General features: G+C 34.1%; 1 protein-coding gene across 12 annotated transcripts in view; it reads right to left on the reverse strand.

Moving 5' to 3' along the window:
* KLF12 (Kruppel like factor 12) overlaps positions 1–16,103 on the reverse strand; it is a 591,277-nt gene that overhangs the window by 172,325 nt on the left and 402,849 nt on the right. For 2 of the 12 annotated variants that reach the window (XM_038569741.1, XM_038569742.1), the window contains exons 2-3: positions 10,061–10,168; positions 8,908–8,978 (exon numbers count right to left, since the gene is read on the reverse strand). The exons of 8 other annotated variants lie outside the window; for them this stretch is intronic. The gene's annotated coding sequence lies outside the window, so the exon portion shown is untranslated. The remainder of the gene's footprint in view (positions 1–8,907; positions 8,979–10,060; positions 10,169–16,103) is intronic. 2 more of the 12 variants (XM_038569743.1, XM_038569745.1) reach the window with 1 other exon arrangement.

Raw genomic sequence — 16,103 nt, forward strand, 5'->3', positions numbered from 1 at the left:
TAGAACTCCTGCAGGTCAACATTAATCCCTTAAACAAAATTATGTGTACATTATCTGAAGAGTAAAGTTGTTATCTAGAAGAATAATGTTATCTATTCAATATTCTGAACTCTCAAGTTTTTGCAGACAGTTTATGGATTACCGAGACTCCTCAGGGGCTTACCTGAAAACAAGGTAAAATACAGCAGGAGGGCAATTACTCTTGACAGAACTGGTAGTGGTGAGATAATGAGATTAGACCCTGGCAGGAACCTGGGCCCAAGATAGAACATGGAATGTGGGTCAGCCTCCATCAATTAAGAAAAAAAGGGTATAAATCTGGGAGTACCTAGGAAGCCACTGGCCTTACTGGATATTTTACTTGGCTAAGATATCCTTAAGAAGTAGGTATGGAAGAGCTACATGGAGTGAGGAAAGGAAGTAAGTTAAGTATTTTTTGAATGTCTAAAACCAAAAAGACAAGACATATCAGGTGTCGGCAAAAATCTGGAGATAAAGAAATTCTTGTGCACTCTTGATAGGAATGTAAATTGGCACAGACACTGTAGAAAATAGAAAACAGTAAAGAGGTTACTAAAAAAATTAAAAATAGAAATACCATATGATCTAGTAATTCCACTACTGGGTGTTTACCCAAATAAAACAAAAACACTAATTTGAAAAGATATGCACCCCTATGTTTATTGCAGCATTATTTACAATAGCCAAGATATGGAAGCAACTCAAGTATCCATCACTAGATGAATGGATATAAAATGTGGTGTGTACACACACACACACACACACACACACACACCCACACAAACTGAAATATTACACAGCCGTTAAAAAGGATAAGATCGTGCCATTTGTGATGACATGGATGGACTCAGAGTAAAATGCTAAATGAAGGCAGACTGAGAAAGACAAATATATGATTTCACTGATATATAATATCTAAAATACAAGTGAATAAACAAAGAATAGAGTCAGACCTATAAATATAGAGAACAAAGGGATGGTTGCTAGAGGAAAAGGTGGGTAGAGGAATAGGCAAAATGGGTGAAGGGGAGTAGGGTATCCAGGTTTCTAGTTCTGGAATGACTAAGCCATGGGAATAAAAGGCACAACACAGAGAATATAGTAAATAGTATTATAATACTGTTGTATGGTGACAGATGGTAGTTGCACTTGCGGTGAACACAGAATAATGTACTGCATTGTTGAATCATTTGTACACCTGAAACTAATGTAACATTGTGGATCAACTACACTAAACAAAAAAAAAAAATTTTTAAAGCACTAATAGGGGCTCCTGGGTGGCTCAGTCGGTTAAGCATCTGACTCTTGATTTCAGCTCAGGTCATGATCTCAGAGTCATCAGATCCAGTCCTGCAATGGGCTCCACGCTAAGCAGAGAGTCTGCTTGAGATTTTCTTTCTCCCTCTACTTCTTCCCCCACTTGTGTTTTCTCTCTCAAATTGAAAAAAAAAATCTTAAAAGGCATTGTCTGATAAATTTTTGAAATGTTCTAAGAAACAGTCAAGCTTTTAGGAGTGAAGGTCTCAAATGCTAACTGTGGGAATCCAAATAGTCAGAGGCAGAAGAAATCAATGAAGCTTCATGAAAGTAGATACTTTTATTTCCTTCACTGCTACATCCCCCAAAACCCAGAATGCTTGAATAAATAAATGAAATGAAGCTGGCGCTATTATATGCTTCTCTTAATCCTATTTGCTTATTTCTCTCTTATGTCCTTTGGAATTGAATTGACCACTACACCTATCATATTTTCATGGTTTTAAGCCTAAAGAATTTTCATTATGTCAAATCTGTGTGTTTCATCAAAAGAATTTTCATTATGTATATCACATGTGTAATAGCAATTGTAAGTTGAATCATATTAAAATGAAAGGTGAAAAACCATCACATAATTTTACCACAGAACATTCTAACAGATTCAGCAATGGATCTAAGGGAGTGATTTTATTCGCTTTGGCCATTTGATAATAGCCTGCTAAAACAATCTAATCAATGATCAATTTGACCTGTTTTGCTTTCATCTCTGCTTCCCTATTAAGTGAGAACTTCAATAAAGAGAGAAATTACTTTGATAGATTCAACCTCTAAAAATAAGCACAAGGGAAGCTAAGCCTAAACATGAAATGAGCCAAGAGAATCACCTGAGGAGTGACCTCCTAATATAGCTTTATTAAATATGATCTGAGATTTCTAACATTTTGTTACCTAATTTAAAAATAGATGGCAATTCTCAAAATACTCTCTGTCAAATTTTCTTTTGCTTTAGATTTGATGTGGTTGTTGTGTTTCTACTATTTAGAAACAACCTACATCTTACTTACACCGCTTAAAATCAGTAAAGCTCTGACTAAAATATTATGTAATCTAAGCACCCAGAAGTGAATTACTAAAACTCTACTTGATAATTCTTCTCCTATGTTCACATTGGTTTTGTAGATTTTACTGAAAATTATATAAACCTTTGCTCAGCCTGAACTCTTTAGTGTACCATTTTATTAAAAAAATAATAATGTATGAACTTGAATGTGTTCTATTTCTGTTCCAAGTAAAACTATGTGAAACGAAAAGATTTAATATACTACTCTCAGAGGAAAGAAAATGTAGGGTTATTGAATATCAGTAATGTACTTCAAAATATCTAGAAATAATTCACACTATGTATCCAAATCCTCTACTATAGTATTTAAATTAAGAAGATATTCAGAATTTATAACGTGAATAGTAAACATATGGCACCACTCAAAAAAGGCACTGAAGCAAATAATTCATTAAAAATGTAAATGAATACAAGTGAACTTGGTTAGAAAAGTCATGTCAGGGAACCAAAGGCTACTATAGCAGAGGAAAAGGCAAGGTTGAAGACTGTTCACAGGGGAGAATTCTGATGAGGTCAAGTACAGCCTCCAGAGCTGTGGACTACTTATTAAGGAAGCAGCAGTTCTGAATTTTTATTACTGAGCTTTTTGCTCACCTTGTAATGATATCAGATAAGGTATTTATGAATTGTCTGAATATTTGACCTTGGGACTATTTTATGGATAGTAGATGTATTGCTTTTTGTGGGGAAAAAAAGGCAGTTCTACAAAGGCAAATCACTCAGATTATCAAAAGACAAAAAGGAGAGATATCCCCTGTGAAACATTTCAGGCCTGTTGAATAAGTTTAAGCAATTATGCACTACAGTAAATTAGAACAGATTATAAATCAATTAATCTTCCTAGAAGTAGTATAGCCATGTCAAATAATGACATGATGCCCTTTTTACAATAAAATTTAGTACTGATAAATTCAGTTATTTAGGAAAATGTAACTGCAGCAATGCCAGTCTATTCTGAATTATAATCTACTCAATAATGGTCTTCTGTTTTCTTTAGCACAGAGCACTGACTTTAAACAGAAGCGAAGTACTTGTATAAGCTCGGGGAAAAAGACAGGCACCCCCTTTTATACCACCCACCAATTTGACAAATGGCTTACTCTGAGGGAAACCAGTAACTGCTACCAGTTCAAGTCACTGTAACTAAGAAATGTGGGACAACTGATCATCACGATTTAATAATTATATTATTAACGCTTTTTCAAGCATTAGTTTCTAAAGGTTTCAATGATAGCTTTCTTTTAAGTAACACCTCACGAAAATGTCTTAGGTTAAATATTAAATTTTAAACAATGTTTTAAGAATCATAGCTCTTTGTCTTTATTAAGTTGCATATATCTAGAGCTATTCCTAAATATCAGATTTGAGTTATAATTCCAAGGATGAGATATAAAATAAATACATGGTTAGTAACAATTTGGGTATGGTTCACTACTGTTTTAAAACTACCTCTATTTCAACAGTTATCCACCTTAATTTTTCATATATCATATGTAAAGGAATAAAAAGAATATAGTAATTACTGACTAATTAGATCATCAACTACTCTATCAAAAATTTTTTTTGATCATTTACTTTTGTAATATTTAAACTAGGCAAAAAACACAATTAACATAGGTAAGCATGGTATGTAAATAATTATTTCAATAAATGAATTTCTATGAAGTATAATAAAACAGACATCCCTAATCAGCTTCTCTTCTTTTCTAATACATGCATTTATTCCCTTAGGAGTCACAAATAACAGTTTTACAGCATCCTACAAATTTCAATATACAGTATTTCCATTTTCATGCAATTCTAAATTTTTTTTTAGTTTCCATTATAATTTCTTCTCTGATTCAGGAGTTATTTATAAAGACTTTAAAATTTGAAATGTATTTTTTTACTCTATGACTTCTAATTAAATGCAGTAGTCAGAAAATGCAGTCAGTGTGACAGGAATTTTTAGAAATCGGATAAGGCTTGGTTTTACTATTTTTGGTACATTTTTGCAGTTTTGAAATTTTTGAAAGCTTTTTTTTTCCAAATTGTTGGAGAGATCTCGCTATGTTTATTCCATTTACCTTATTAGTTATGTTACATAAATGATCATTATTTTTATTAGCTTTTTCTGTTTGACATCAAAACAACTGACAAAGGTATAATGAAATCTCAATCCATATCACAGAGGGTCTTTCAAGTTTTTATCTTCAATCAATTTTGCTTTATATATTTTCATTCTACTTTTCTAGTTGCTTACAAGTTTACAACTGTTATATCACCCCAATAAATATGTAGTGAAATTCTCTATCTCTACCTAATTATATTTTATGTACTAAAGGCTAAATGGTCTTAAACAAAATGGGCAAACCTCCATGGTAAACCTGTTGTGATCCTTTTACTTTCAATCTTTATTTGTTTTTAGGTTTAGGTGTGTTTCTTATAAACCACATATAATTGTGCTTTTTTTTTTTTTTTTTTTTTTTTTTATTTATTTATTTTTTTTTTTAATTGTGCTTTTAAATCCAAACCAATCTCCATCTTTTGGCTTTTGTGTTTAGTACACTGCATTAGTTTTCTACTGCTGCATACAATTCATCATAAACTTAGTGGCTTAACACAAATTTATTATCTTGAAGTTTCTGTGGGTTGAGAATTCAGCATATTTTAGCTGGGTGCTCTGCACAGGGTCTCATAGGCTAAAATCAAGGTTTCACTTGATTAAGCCTTCATTTACAGGTTCAACTTGCATGTACCTACGGTGGGGCAGACAGAAAATCTTGGAGGCCAGCCAGGATTCAGCCTACCATAGTTATTTACATTTATTATGATCAGGGATATTTGGCTTTTTAAAAAATCACCTTTTTCCTTCTTATTTGTCCTGTTTATTTGTTCTCACTACCAATATTAAAAAATGTATAGTAAAAGAAAGAGAGATGATTATTATTATTTTTTGTTTGTTTGTTTCCTGTTGTCTTATACATTTTCCCCCAATTCTACTAGTTTGGGAAATTATGTACTAAAACTCTATTCTTTCTGTAATTACTCCTGAATTCTTACCAAGCCAATTAACAATGTCATAGACAAACAACAACAGAAACTAACTCCCAGTTTTCTCTCCAAACTTAACTATTAACCATAATTCAATATTTTAATTCTACCGTTTAATAATCCTACAAATCAGGGCAGCCCGGGTGGCTCAGCGGTTTAGCGCCGCGTTCAGCCCAGGCCGTGATCCTGGGAACCCGGGATCAAGTCCCACATCGGGCTCCCTGCATGGAGCCTGCTTCTCCCTCTGCCTGTGTCTCTGCCCCTCTCTCTGTGTCTCATGAATAAATAAATAAAATCTTTTAAAAAAAAAAATAAATAATCCTACAAATCAAATATTAATAGTATTAGTTTAAGAAAAAAGTGTATATTTTTATGAAATGTTTACCGATTTCTTTGGTCACCATTCTTTTTTACATTTCAGGTAATCCTTTTGGTATCCTTCCATTATCTTCCACATGTCAGAATCCTTCAGATGAATATTTTAGAATTTCCTTTACTTAGGTCCTCAGTTTTTGTTCATATAAAAATATCCCTGTTTTTGCTCATATATTCAAAAGATCTTTCACAGAATTACAAAATAGTGACTATACAACTTTATGTTGACAAGTTCTCCCAGTATTTGAAAATACTACCCGACTTTCTCCTAGCTGCCATTGTTAATATTGAGAAGTTGGATAGCAGTCTATTGGTGTAATTCTTTGTGAAGTGATGTCTTTATCCTGCTATTTTTGTGAACTTCTTTGTCATTTTTGAGTTTTGGGTTTGTTTTCATTTTTCAAGTTTTAACAAAAGTGTAGCCTATCCATTGACATATATATATATATACATATTTTTTAAATATATATATTTTAAAATATATATATATTTTTAAAAATATATAAAAATAAAAATAAAAAAATATTTTTAAAAATATATATATATTTTAAATTCTATATTCTATATATATTTTAAATTCTCTTTGGTTCGTGATCTTGGTCAGCCCTAGCTCTAATACAGACACTGTTTTCAGGTTAAGTCTAGTTTATGGCTTCATGATATCTTAATATGTACATTTATATGCACACATGCATTTGTCATTGTGTAGACTGGGAAGAGAACAATTGGGAATGGTAGAAGGAACTCAATTGGGAATGGTAGAAGGAACTCAAGATCTCCCTTATCTGTTCTCTAATTGTTTTGTAGGCAGGATGACTTTCCAGAGTACCCAGTCCTCCATACTACAGGAAGGAGTACTGTCCACAAAGAACAATTTACCAAAACATTTTCTTAAAAAAAAAAAAAAAAAAAAAAAGAATTCTTTAACCATGGATTTTTCTAAAAGTAATTTCCTTCATTGCTCTTGGATATTTTTTCATTACCATAACTTGTGCCATAAGTAATACAATTTCCCATAATACTATGTTATTTCCCAATTTTGAATAAAGTGCATGCCAATTATAAAATCCAGCTGACTCAGCATACTGGTCTCACCTGCCTGAGAGAGCTATATAGGCCCTCTAAGCAACCCTCACACACAACATTAAAATGATCACAGGCAAAATTTCCTTTAGGCAAAACTTTGTAATCGGGCAACAGAAGTAGGGGGAAAATCACTACTTCATATTCAGTAATGTGTTGAAGTATTCTCTCCATCAAATGTTTCCACACACCACAGTTCATTGTTTGTATATATGGATAGATATAAAGATAAAAAAAATAGTTTGCTCAACCAGAAATGACTACAAATACTGCTATGTTTATTCACTTCTTCTTAAACTTTATCTAGGTATTCTCACACCTCATCCTGGCCAGACAAGTTAAGGAATGTCAGAGGATACATGTAACTGCTTACATGATACAAAATAGTTGTTTGATATATCTTTTCTTGGATCTGGAGTACTTTCCCTCAAACAGATGTTTATCTAGTTAATAAATTCTTTTATAAAATCTTTTTTTTAAGATTTATTTATTTATTCATGATAGATGTAGAGAGAGAAAGAGAGAGGCACAGGCATAGGAGGAGAGAGAAGCAGGCTCCACGCCGGGAGCCCAACGCAGGACTCAATCCCAGGACTCCAGGATCACGCCCTGGGCCAAAGGCAGGCGCCAAAACGCTGAGCCACCCAGGGATCCCCATAGTTAATAAATTCTTATTATATAATTTAGTTGTTACTTTTTCTTAGTATTTTAGCTATCATAAAGGACTTCATGATAAAATAGTAATAACTCTACTGGCATTTTCTCTTGACCTTCAAATCTGAAAAGGTATTAATGGATATCTCTCATGAATCTTAGACTCTTAATGGAGCATAAGAGTTACATTGACCTTATATCTGGTTTTAGAAAAACATAAACTCAAAGTAAATTTAATTAAATTACCTACTCCACAACCTCTATTCACACTGGAAAATTACATTCTATATGGATAATTACATAAAATTATACAGATGCTAATAAAAAGGCAAAAAAAATTTTTTTCATTTTCCTATAGGGATTACAGAAACATAAAATTCAACCTTAGAAATTTGATGTTTCTTACATAAAAGTACTTTCTCATTTGGACATGCTGTGGGAGCTATTCTAAGTAGGCAAAATTAAAAGAGGAGTGAAGAACAACAAAACTGTAAAGAGGGTGCAAAACTTCTATTAATTATTTCAAAATATTCCTGGCCTGAAATACTATGCTGAACACTTCTCATAATTCCTCAAAGTTCTCATTCTCTCATTTGACCCACAGGCCTCTCCTATTTTGGAGTCCAACTTCTCCAGCAACATCAGATTTACCTTCCTAAAAGAGAGATTTTCTAGCCAGAAAAAGTAGGCAGGGTAAGAAGCCAGAGAATGTCATGGAAGAAGCTTCCATTTAGATAGGGTGGGTCACAGAAGGCTTGCCTGATAAAATGAAATTGGATATGAAACCTGGATGAAATAAGGAAGATACTCAGTGAAGAGTGCTCCAGAGGATCTGTGAGTGCCATGAACAGGCAGTGGGCTGAGTATGCTTGAGAAGTTCTAAGGAGGCCAGCAGAGGGGGAATAGGAAACGAGAGATAATGATTCAGACAGGGGAGAAAGGAACCAGGTCACATAGTATCTTTTTAGTATCTTTTAGTATCATGGCAATGATTTTTTGTGTGTGAAATCTTTGAATAGAGGTGTGATATGGTCTAAGTTATGTTTAAAAGGACCATCTTGGCTGTGATGAGAATAACAGACTCTGCAGAGGAGCAAGAACTTTCCACAGACTGTAGGAAAAATCCCAAACTACCAAGAATGTCAATCAAGGCATTAAAACAGAGGATAGACCTAAATCCTCCAGGTTTTCAAATATTCTGGACTACCTGTTGTTCAGTGAGTATTACACTCCTATGCACATCTTTTTATCTTTGCTGATGCTACTTCTTATACCCAAAATATCATTTATTTTTTTCACTGCTCAGCAAAATTCTACTTATCCCTCAAGGGTGAGCTCAAATGTTACTGGTTTGTAACGCCTACCTCCACGATCCTGGGATATTCGATGTCTTTCCTGCTACTCTTCTATGGTGACAATTTGAATGTGACACAAACTTGGGAACAAAAAGAAAATAGAATAAGGGGTATGAAGATAATGAGACATTGTAGGCAGTTACTATAACACTATGCAAACAAATGTTGGAATCTCCATAAAAGCAAAGATCAGATATGAAAACTATAATACGTAACACACAGAAATAAAATATTTTGAAGAGAAGGTACATACAAATTTTCCATTAATTACATCGACACTATGCCATTTGAGATCAATCCTACAAAGTTATTAACAACAATAACAAGAAAATTATGTAAAGAGGTAGAGGACCATGGGGCTTCAGGGGTGTGGCAAGTTGGAGACTTTGGGGCAAATCCAAGAAGGCCATTTTTGTGAACTGTAAGCATGGAACACAGTCACGCCTACTCATTTACATACCGTCTGTGGTTGCATTGGTAGGACAACAGCAGAGGGAAGCTATTACTTCAGACCATATGATCCATAAGGTTTGCAGAATCTAAAATGTTTACTAATTGGCCCTTTACAGAGAAGGTTTGCTGACCCCTGTTCTATCCCACCTTACCTGAAGCTCCTTAACTACCTGAGATTCTCAAATCCTGTTCCTTCGGTTCTCAATGACTATGGGGGCCATTCCTTTTGCCTAGAGCAGGGCTCTCTATCTCCTCTACCCAGCTAAACTCTTTTCTCCTTTAAAACTGAGCTCATACCATCTGTCTAATAAAATGCTCCCCTCTGCCCAGTGTATAGAGAGAGACCCTTCTTGGGTCCACAGCAAGTCATGCATACCTAGAACTTCACACACAGCTCTCTTAATTATTTATTTTCTCCCACCCCAATTAAATATTAGATTGCTGAGAAAAGGAAATGGTTAGGGACTTTGCCTTTCTTCTCCTAATGAACAAATATAAAACTTTTCAACTTGTATAGTTGGTATTAGACCCAGACTAACTCTGAGAGACAGTTAAATGAGTCAGAAGGAAATTCAAATTCAGTTCATTGCCTCATACTACCATCAGCATGGTAAACTAACTGCATGCCGTAAGTTAAGGGAAAAAAACACATAAAGAATTATTGTAATAAAACATAAATGTAGCATCTTTGGTCTTTATGAGGAATTACCTCCCATGTGATGGAGGTTGCTCTGTCACTTCCAGCTGCTTCCATATGGCTGTAGCCATGACTCACCCGTTCCCTTCCTAATTTGCTGCTTCAAAACTACTTTTAGAGCTGGAAAACAAAACAAACATGTGGTAAAACTAGTGTCTAAAATTAGAATAAATAGGCTTTTAAGGACCTGTGGGATTTTCGTTCACAGGTGCATGAAAAGGGCTGCTCTTCCAAAGACAATTTTTCTAAATTCCAGATTCTTGGTTATGTTCTAAATAGTGTTTTTCTTGAAACAGAAACCTAGTACAATTAACTGGCCTATTATGGAATGGAAAACTGCACCTTGACCTGTTGGAAGAAAAAAAATCTATAAAGACTTTCTGCCTTTAAAAAGAGTAGACTTGATGTTATTAGCAAACAGATGTTATTATCACTGTGCTAAAAAATATGAACCCAACTCTTAATAAGGCTGATACCTTAAAAAAGTTAATGTCTGAAACAGAACTCTTTTTATGTACCTATTTATAATCATTAATTTCTAAACCCACTTTCTAGAGATAACAAAAGTCAAATTTCAGGAGTCATTGCCAAGTGAAAATTAAACAGAAATTAAGAAAACAGAGCTTTGGAAATGAAAGGTGTATTAAGGGAAATCATTCCATTTTTATAACTCAAGATTTATAAGTTATTATTTACAAAGCCAGAGATTTCATTTTCAGTCTGTATTTTGGCATCTGCATAGAATCATTAATAAATGCTATTTTATACTGAAGAGGAATAAAATCTAGAATAATATTTTTTCTTTAATATTTCCTAATGTTTAAAGCAGTAAAATAATTGTTTTCATCCAATTAGCAAGATAAATATTTTGCTTATATTTAATATGAGAGAGTCCAAAATATTTCAATCAACACAGTCAAACACAAAATGAAATCTAGTCAAAGTTCTCCTGATTATAAATCTAAGGAAATAAATTATTTAGTACAACAAAATGGATAATACAGGCCTAATTACAGTTTGACAAGGTCAAGAGAATTTCACTTTCCAGTTTTTTTTGTGTAGAATTATTGTCCCATATGAAAAGATTTTCAAATAGTTTCACTGCCATATAAACTTTGCCTCCTCTGTATACATTAGATAGTGGCATTTTTTTGCACACTGCAGTGCTTTTCCTTAGGATTTTTTAAAAAGCAAACTGTATTGTTCATCTAAGTTGTTCATAGACAGAGCTAAAAGTACTCACTGTATATAAGACCTCATTTATACCAAAAGTTAAAACAATTCTCTGCATTGGCTTCCCCATTCCAATTCACTCGTAACTTTGGAAATCTGATCCTGGTCCTAGCAAAAGGTCATGAATTTTTTTCTTCAGCGTTTTACTTTTAGTGTTAATGGTGGGATGGAACCAAATCTTAATTTGATTAATGTGGAATTATGTTATTTAGAAGACATTTATAAAATGTATTATAAGATAAAGTCAGGTGACTAAGTTTCCTGCATCAGTACAACTCAAAATAAATAGGCTGATTTATGGGTTTGTCTAAAAAATGAACAGAAATTAAAAACTATGGACTCGTGTAATGTTTTGTTGGCTCATTCAATCTTGTCTTCACGACATTTTAAAAAACAAAGCTAAGTGCTCTGCTTGATTAAGACAGCAGTAGCTTAGTTCTCCTTGTCTCTTATTTGGTCAGCCCTCCTGATTTCTACCATCTATACATCCATCACAGGCATTAGAAATACTGACTGCTGCAGATGAATCCTGAATTTTAAAAATTCCTGTTCTAAAAAAAATAAAATAAAAAATAAAATAAAAATTTCTGTTCTTTAAAATTTGAAGGACCTAACCTTTTGGGGATTTTCAGAACGACATTTTATTCCAGTTTTATTGAGATAAAATACTGTATTAACTTTAGGTGTACAACATTATTGATATATGTATATATTGCAAAATCATCACCATAGTAATGTTAGCATTCATCACCCACAGAGTTAACTATTTTTCTCTTTGATAACTTTTAAGTTATCTACTTTCTTAGCAACTTTCAAATATATAGTATAGTATTATTAAGGATAGTCACCATGGCTTATATTATGTCCCCACAACTTATAACTGGAAGTGTATACTTTTTGACCACCTTCATCCATTTCCCCCACAATCCCACCACCCATCTCTGGCAAACACTGTTCTGTTTCCACGGGTTCATTTTTTTTTTTTTTTTTTTAGTTACACATATAAGTGAAATCATAGACTATTTTTATCTTTCTCTGACATATTTTACTTAGTATAAATGCCCTCAAGGTCCATACAAGTTGTTGCAAATCTCAGGATTTCTTTCTCTTTTTTTTATGAATAATATTCCTCTCCGTATGTGTGTGTACGTATGTGATACCACATTTTCTCAGAAATTTATCTTCCTAAATCATTTTTCTTTAGGTCATTTTTGACTTTCATCTAAATTATGGTCAGAATACACTGACATAGAGCTAGAAAAATAATATGCTAAAGTAAACAAATTTGTTCTTGGACATTATTGTATCAAATGAATGTGGAGTTAAAGAACTAATTCTGAATTTCAAAACAAGCAAATGAATTTAGTCAATAACACTGGAAATACTTCTTAAATCATTAAGAAATAAGACTTGTGGTCTGAAAATAGTCTGGATGACAAATGTCGAACGTAGAACTCAATTTTAGACTTTGAGTTTTTGTTTTAATGACAAAAAAAAAACATTTAAGCAATCATATTGCATCAGCCTGTATTTTATTGCTCAGGGGTCACTTAAATAAAAATGATAATATTTGAAACATGAGAACCAACGATAAAACCCAAAACCAATGCTTCTAATGTTTTGATATGTTGTCTTATAATCATTTTAAAAGAACTGCAAATATTTTGAACCAGAAGCAGTACAAATTAATGTGCATTAACACAGTTCATTTGTATATTATAAGGCAAAATATGAATGGAGACAATTATGGAAAGGCTGTATAGAATGGCCTAAGAAACTATCTCACACTCAGGCAAAGTCTTTATGGCAAAAGGTAATCCTCAACCTTCATGTTTCTTTTCATTCTATTGTTACATTAGTGCCTTTGTAAACTGTCTTCTGGGAAATGAAAAAAAAAAAAAAAAAGTCAACCTTGAACACAAAATTTATTACTAATACAGTAACCGTGAGGATGACCGCTAAATTAAAAATACCTTTTCCAAACAATTACCAGGGCTAATGTCAACATAATATTGCCTCCTCTTTTTAACGTGTTGTCAAGTTTGTTGTTAGCTGTTAAATAAAAGATTATGGCTTATTACACATCTTTTTACTAATAAGCAACTTTAATGAGAACAGTAGTAAATTCATTAAAAATTAAAATAGTCATTTGCATGAGAAAAAATGAGTGATTCTATCAAAGTCTCAAAAGTTTCTCTTGTTGAAAAGACAAAGCCTTAGGAATGTGTGGTGTAGTGCTCCAGAAGACAGATAAATTTAAATGTCCTTGCCAAATTGGTAACTGCCTTACATAAAAGGGTGACATTCAGTCGAAGACTACAAGGTGGTATAGTTAGGGATTTTTCTTTTTTTGTAAACTGGAGAGACGTGACAGGGAAGGACACTGTAAGGTTAAGCACGAAAGGAAAGCAGATGAAGGTACCACTGGCCCAAAGTGATTCAGCAGCAATAACACAGTAGTCTACTCAGTCTACTCCATCCATATCTAGTCAACATCCCATTATTTGCCAAGCTTTGGGCAGGGTGCTACAGGGTAAAACAAATGCATACCTGTCTTTACCTCAAGGGGCTTATAAACTGATGTGAAAAAAAGGCATGCACATATAGTAAATTCACTTGTAAGGCACAATTTGACAAAAGGTAGGATATTTGCCTCTAAGAGACAATTGACATTTTAACAAAGTCAAATTTTGTTGGAAAAGTCAAAATTTGAGCTTGTGATATCTAACAATTTGTGAGATAAACCACATTCCTATTCCCCATTGAGTGGCTATTCTACTATAAAGGACAAATTCTGAGAAAATGGAGTGATAGCCACTTAATTATAGATACAAGTTACTAGAGAAAGCATTGGCCTTTCTAGAGTACCTCCCCCAAGTTTAATACAGTTGAAAAAAAAACAAAAAAACAAAAAAAACAGAGTCTTCTTTGAACCCTATGTTAAAAGTGTAAGTCCCCTACTTGGTCTTCAAAGGTCTACAAAACAAAATTCCAGTTTACTTATCAGTCTCATTTTTCAGAATAAGATGTGATTCTTTCTTCATTTGGAGAATGAGGATATTAACAATACTACTTCCTAAACTTGTTCTGAGAATGAAATGCATTAATATGTCTAGAACACAACTGTACCTGTATTTTTCTTTTCCCTCAGCTGAAGAGCACATCCATACCCTCTTGTGGATCTGAATTTTTTTCATCTTCAGATTAGTGTTAAGTACAGCCTCCTCAATCAAATTTTCTCAGACAACACAAACCTCCACAACCACTTGCTCCAGGGTCCATGACCTCTTCCAACAGATGCACAAAACTTCAAAATTGATAATTAATAAAAGACCTGTGTAATCACTCTCATTGTCCTCTAATCCAATCATACTTTCATCTTCACTGTTCTACTAGGCAGTATCCCCTTTAGATCAGGTATTCTGAATCCAGGACTTCAAGGGCTCTGGCTCTGATCTTCCTCTGGCCACATCCCTGCCCCAAAGGGGGAGGAGACTGGCAGGCCAAGAGAGGATGAGTATACTCAGAGCTGCACTTGCCTTCTGGAACAGTACTACCCAACAGAACTTTCTGCAATAATGAAAATGTTAGTTATCTTCACTGTCCAATATGGCAGCCACCAGCCCCATGTGGCTGTTACATATTTCACATATGAAATATGACTAGTGTGGCCAAGGATTTTATTTAAATTGATGTACATTTAAGCTTAAACAGCTACATGGAACCAGTGACTGGCCACAATATTGGCCACTGAGAATTGTTATCAAAACCACCAATGGGGGCAGCCCGGGTGGTTCAGCAGTTTAGTGCCACCTTCAGCCCAGGGCATGATTCTGGAGACCCAGAATCGAGTCCCATGTCGGGCTCCCTGCATGGAGCCTGCTTCTCCCTCTGCCTGTGTCTCTCTGCCTCTCTGCCCCTCTCTCTGTCCTTTCATGAATAAATAAAATCTTAAAAAAAAAAAAATGGCTCAAAAAAAAACATAGACCATCAGTGAATTATTTCCTTGCTGTCAATTCACTATTTACTTGCTTATTTTCATCTTCTTTGATGTTTCATAATATTCAATACTACAGAACATTCACTTCATAGGTATTTGTTTCTTTTGCACTCTGGAGCACCATACTTCCCTGGGTTTTTTTTGCCTATGCTCCTTGTAGTCTTCTTACTGACTCCACTTACTGTTCTCAAGCTTTTAGTATTGACATTCCTCAGGGCTTAGTCCCATACCCTCTACTCTGTTTGCACTATTTTATGCAATCTCATACATCAATATGTCAATCACTATGAAACCTCCAATTCCAAACACAGGTCCCCATGGCCATTAATGTATTTGAAATATTCACTTAGCATCTAAATCTAACAAATCCAGACCAACACTCTTAATTTCTCTCCCTGGTAAAAAGCCATCTCCTCTTATAGTCTTCCCTATGTCATTAAACTATCAACATCTATTTAGTAGCTCAAGACCAAACAACCCTCTCTCTTTCATCAACCCCAAACCCAATCCATAAGTGAGAACCTTTCACTAAACTTCCAAAACACCTCACCAATCGGTTTACACGAATTTATCTCTAGTATCACAAACCTACTGCAAGTCACCTCCATCTTTAGTCTCATCTCTCAAGAGTCTCCAGACTTGTTTTCCTGCTCCCATGCTTGCTCTCCTCACCAGCCAGCCCAAAGAAGCAGTCATACCTTTAAATAGGAAGTAATGGAAGGATTCTGTGACAGTGGTCATTTAAATCAAGACTTGAATAAGAGACTGAGGAAGTTGTCAGATACTCAGGGTAAAGAAAAGTCCATGGAGGGGGATAAGCAA

This window comes from Canis lupus, chromosome 22 (genome assembly GCF_011100685.1).
Source record: "Canis lupus familiaris isolate Mischka breed German Shepherd chromosome 22, alternate assembly UU_Cfam_GSD_1.0, whole genome shotgun sequence".
In the NCBI taxonomy this organism is placed as follows: Eukaryota; Metazoa; Chordata; class Mammalia; order Carnivora; family Canidae; genus Canis; species Canis lupus.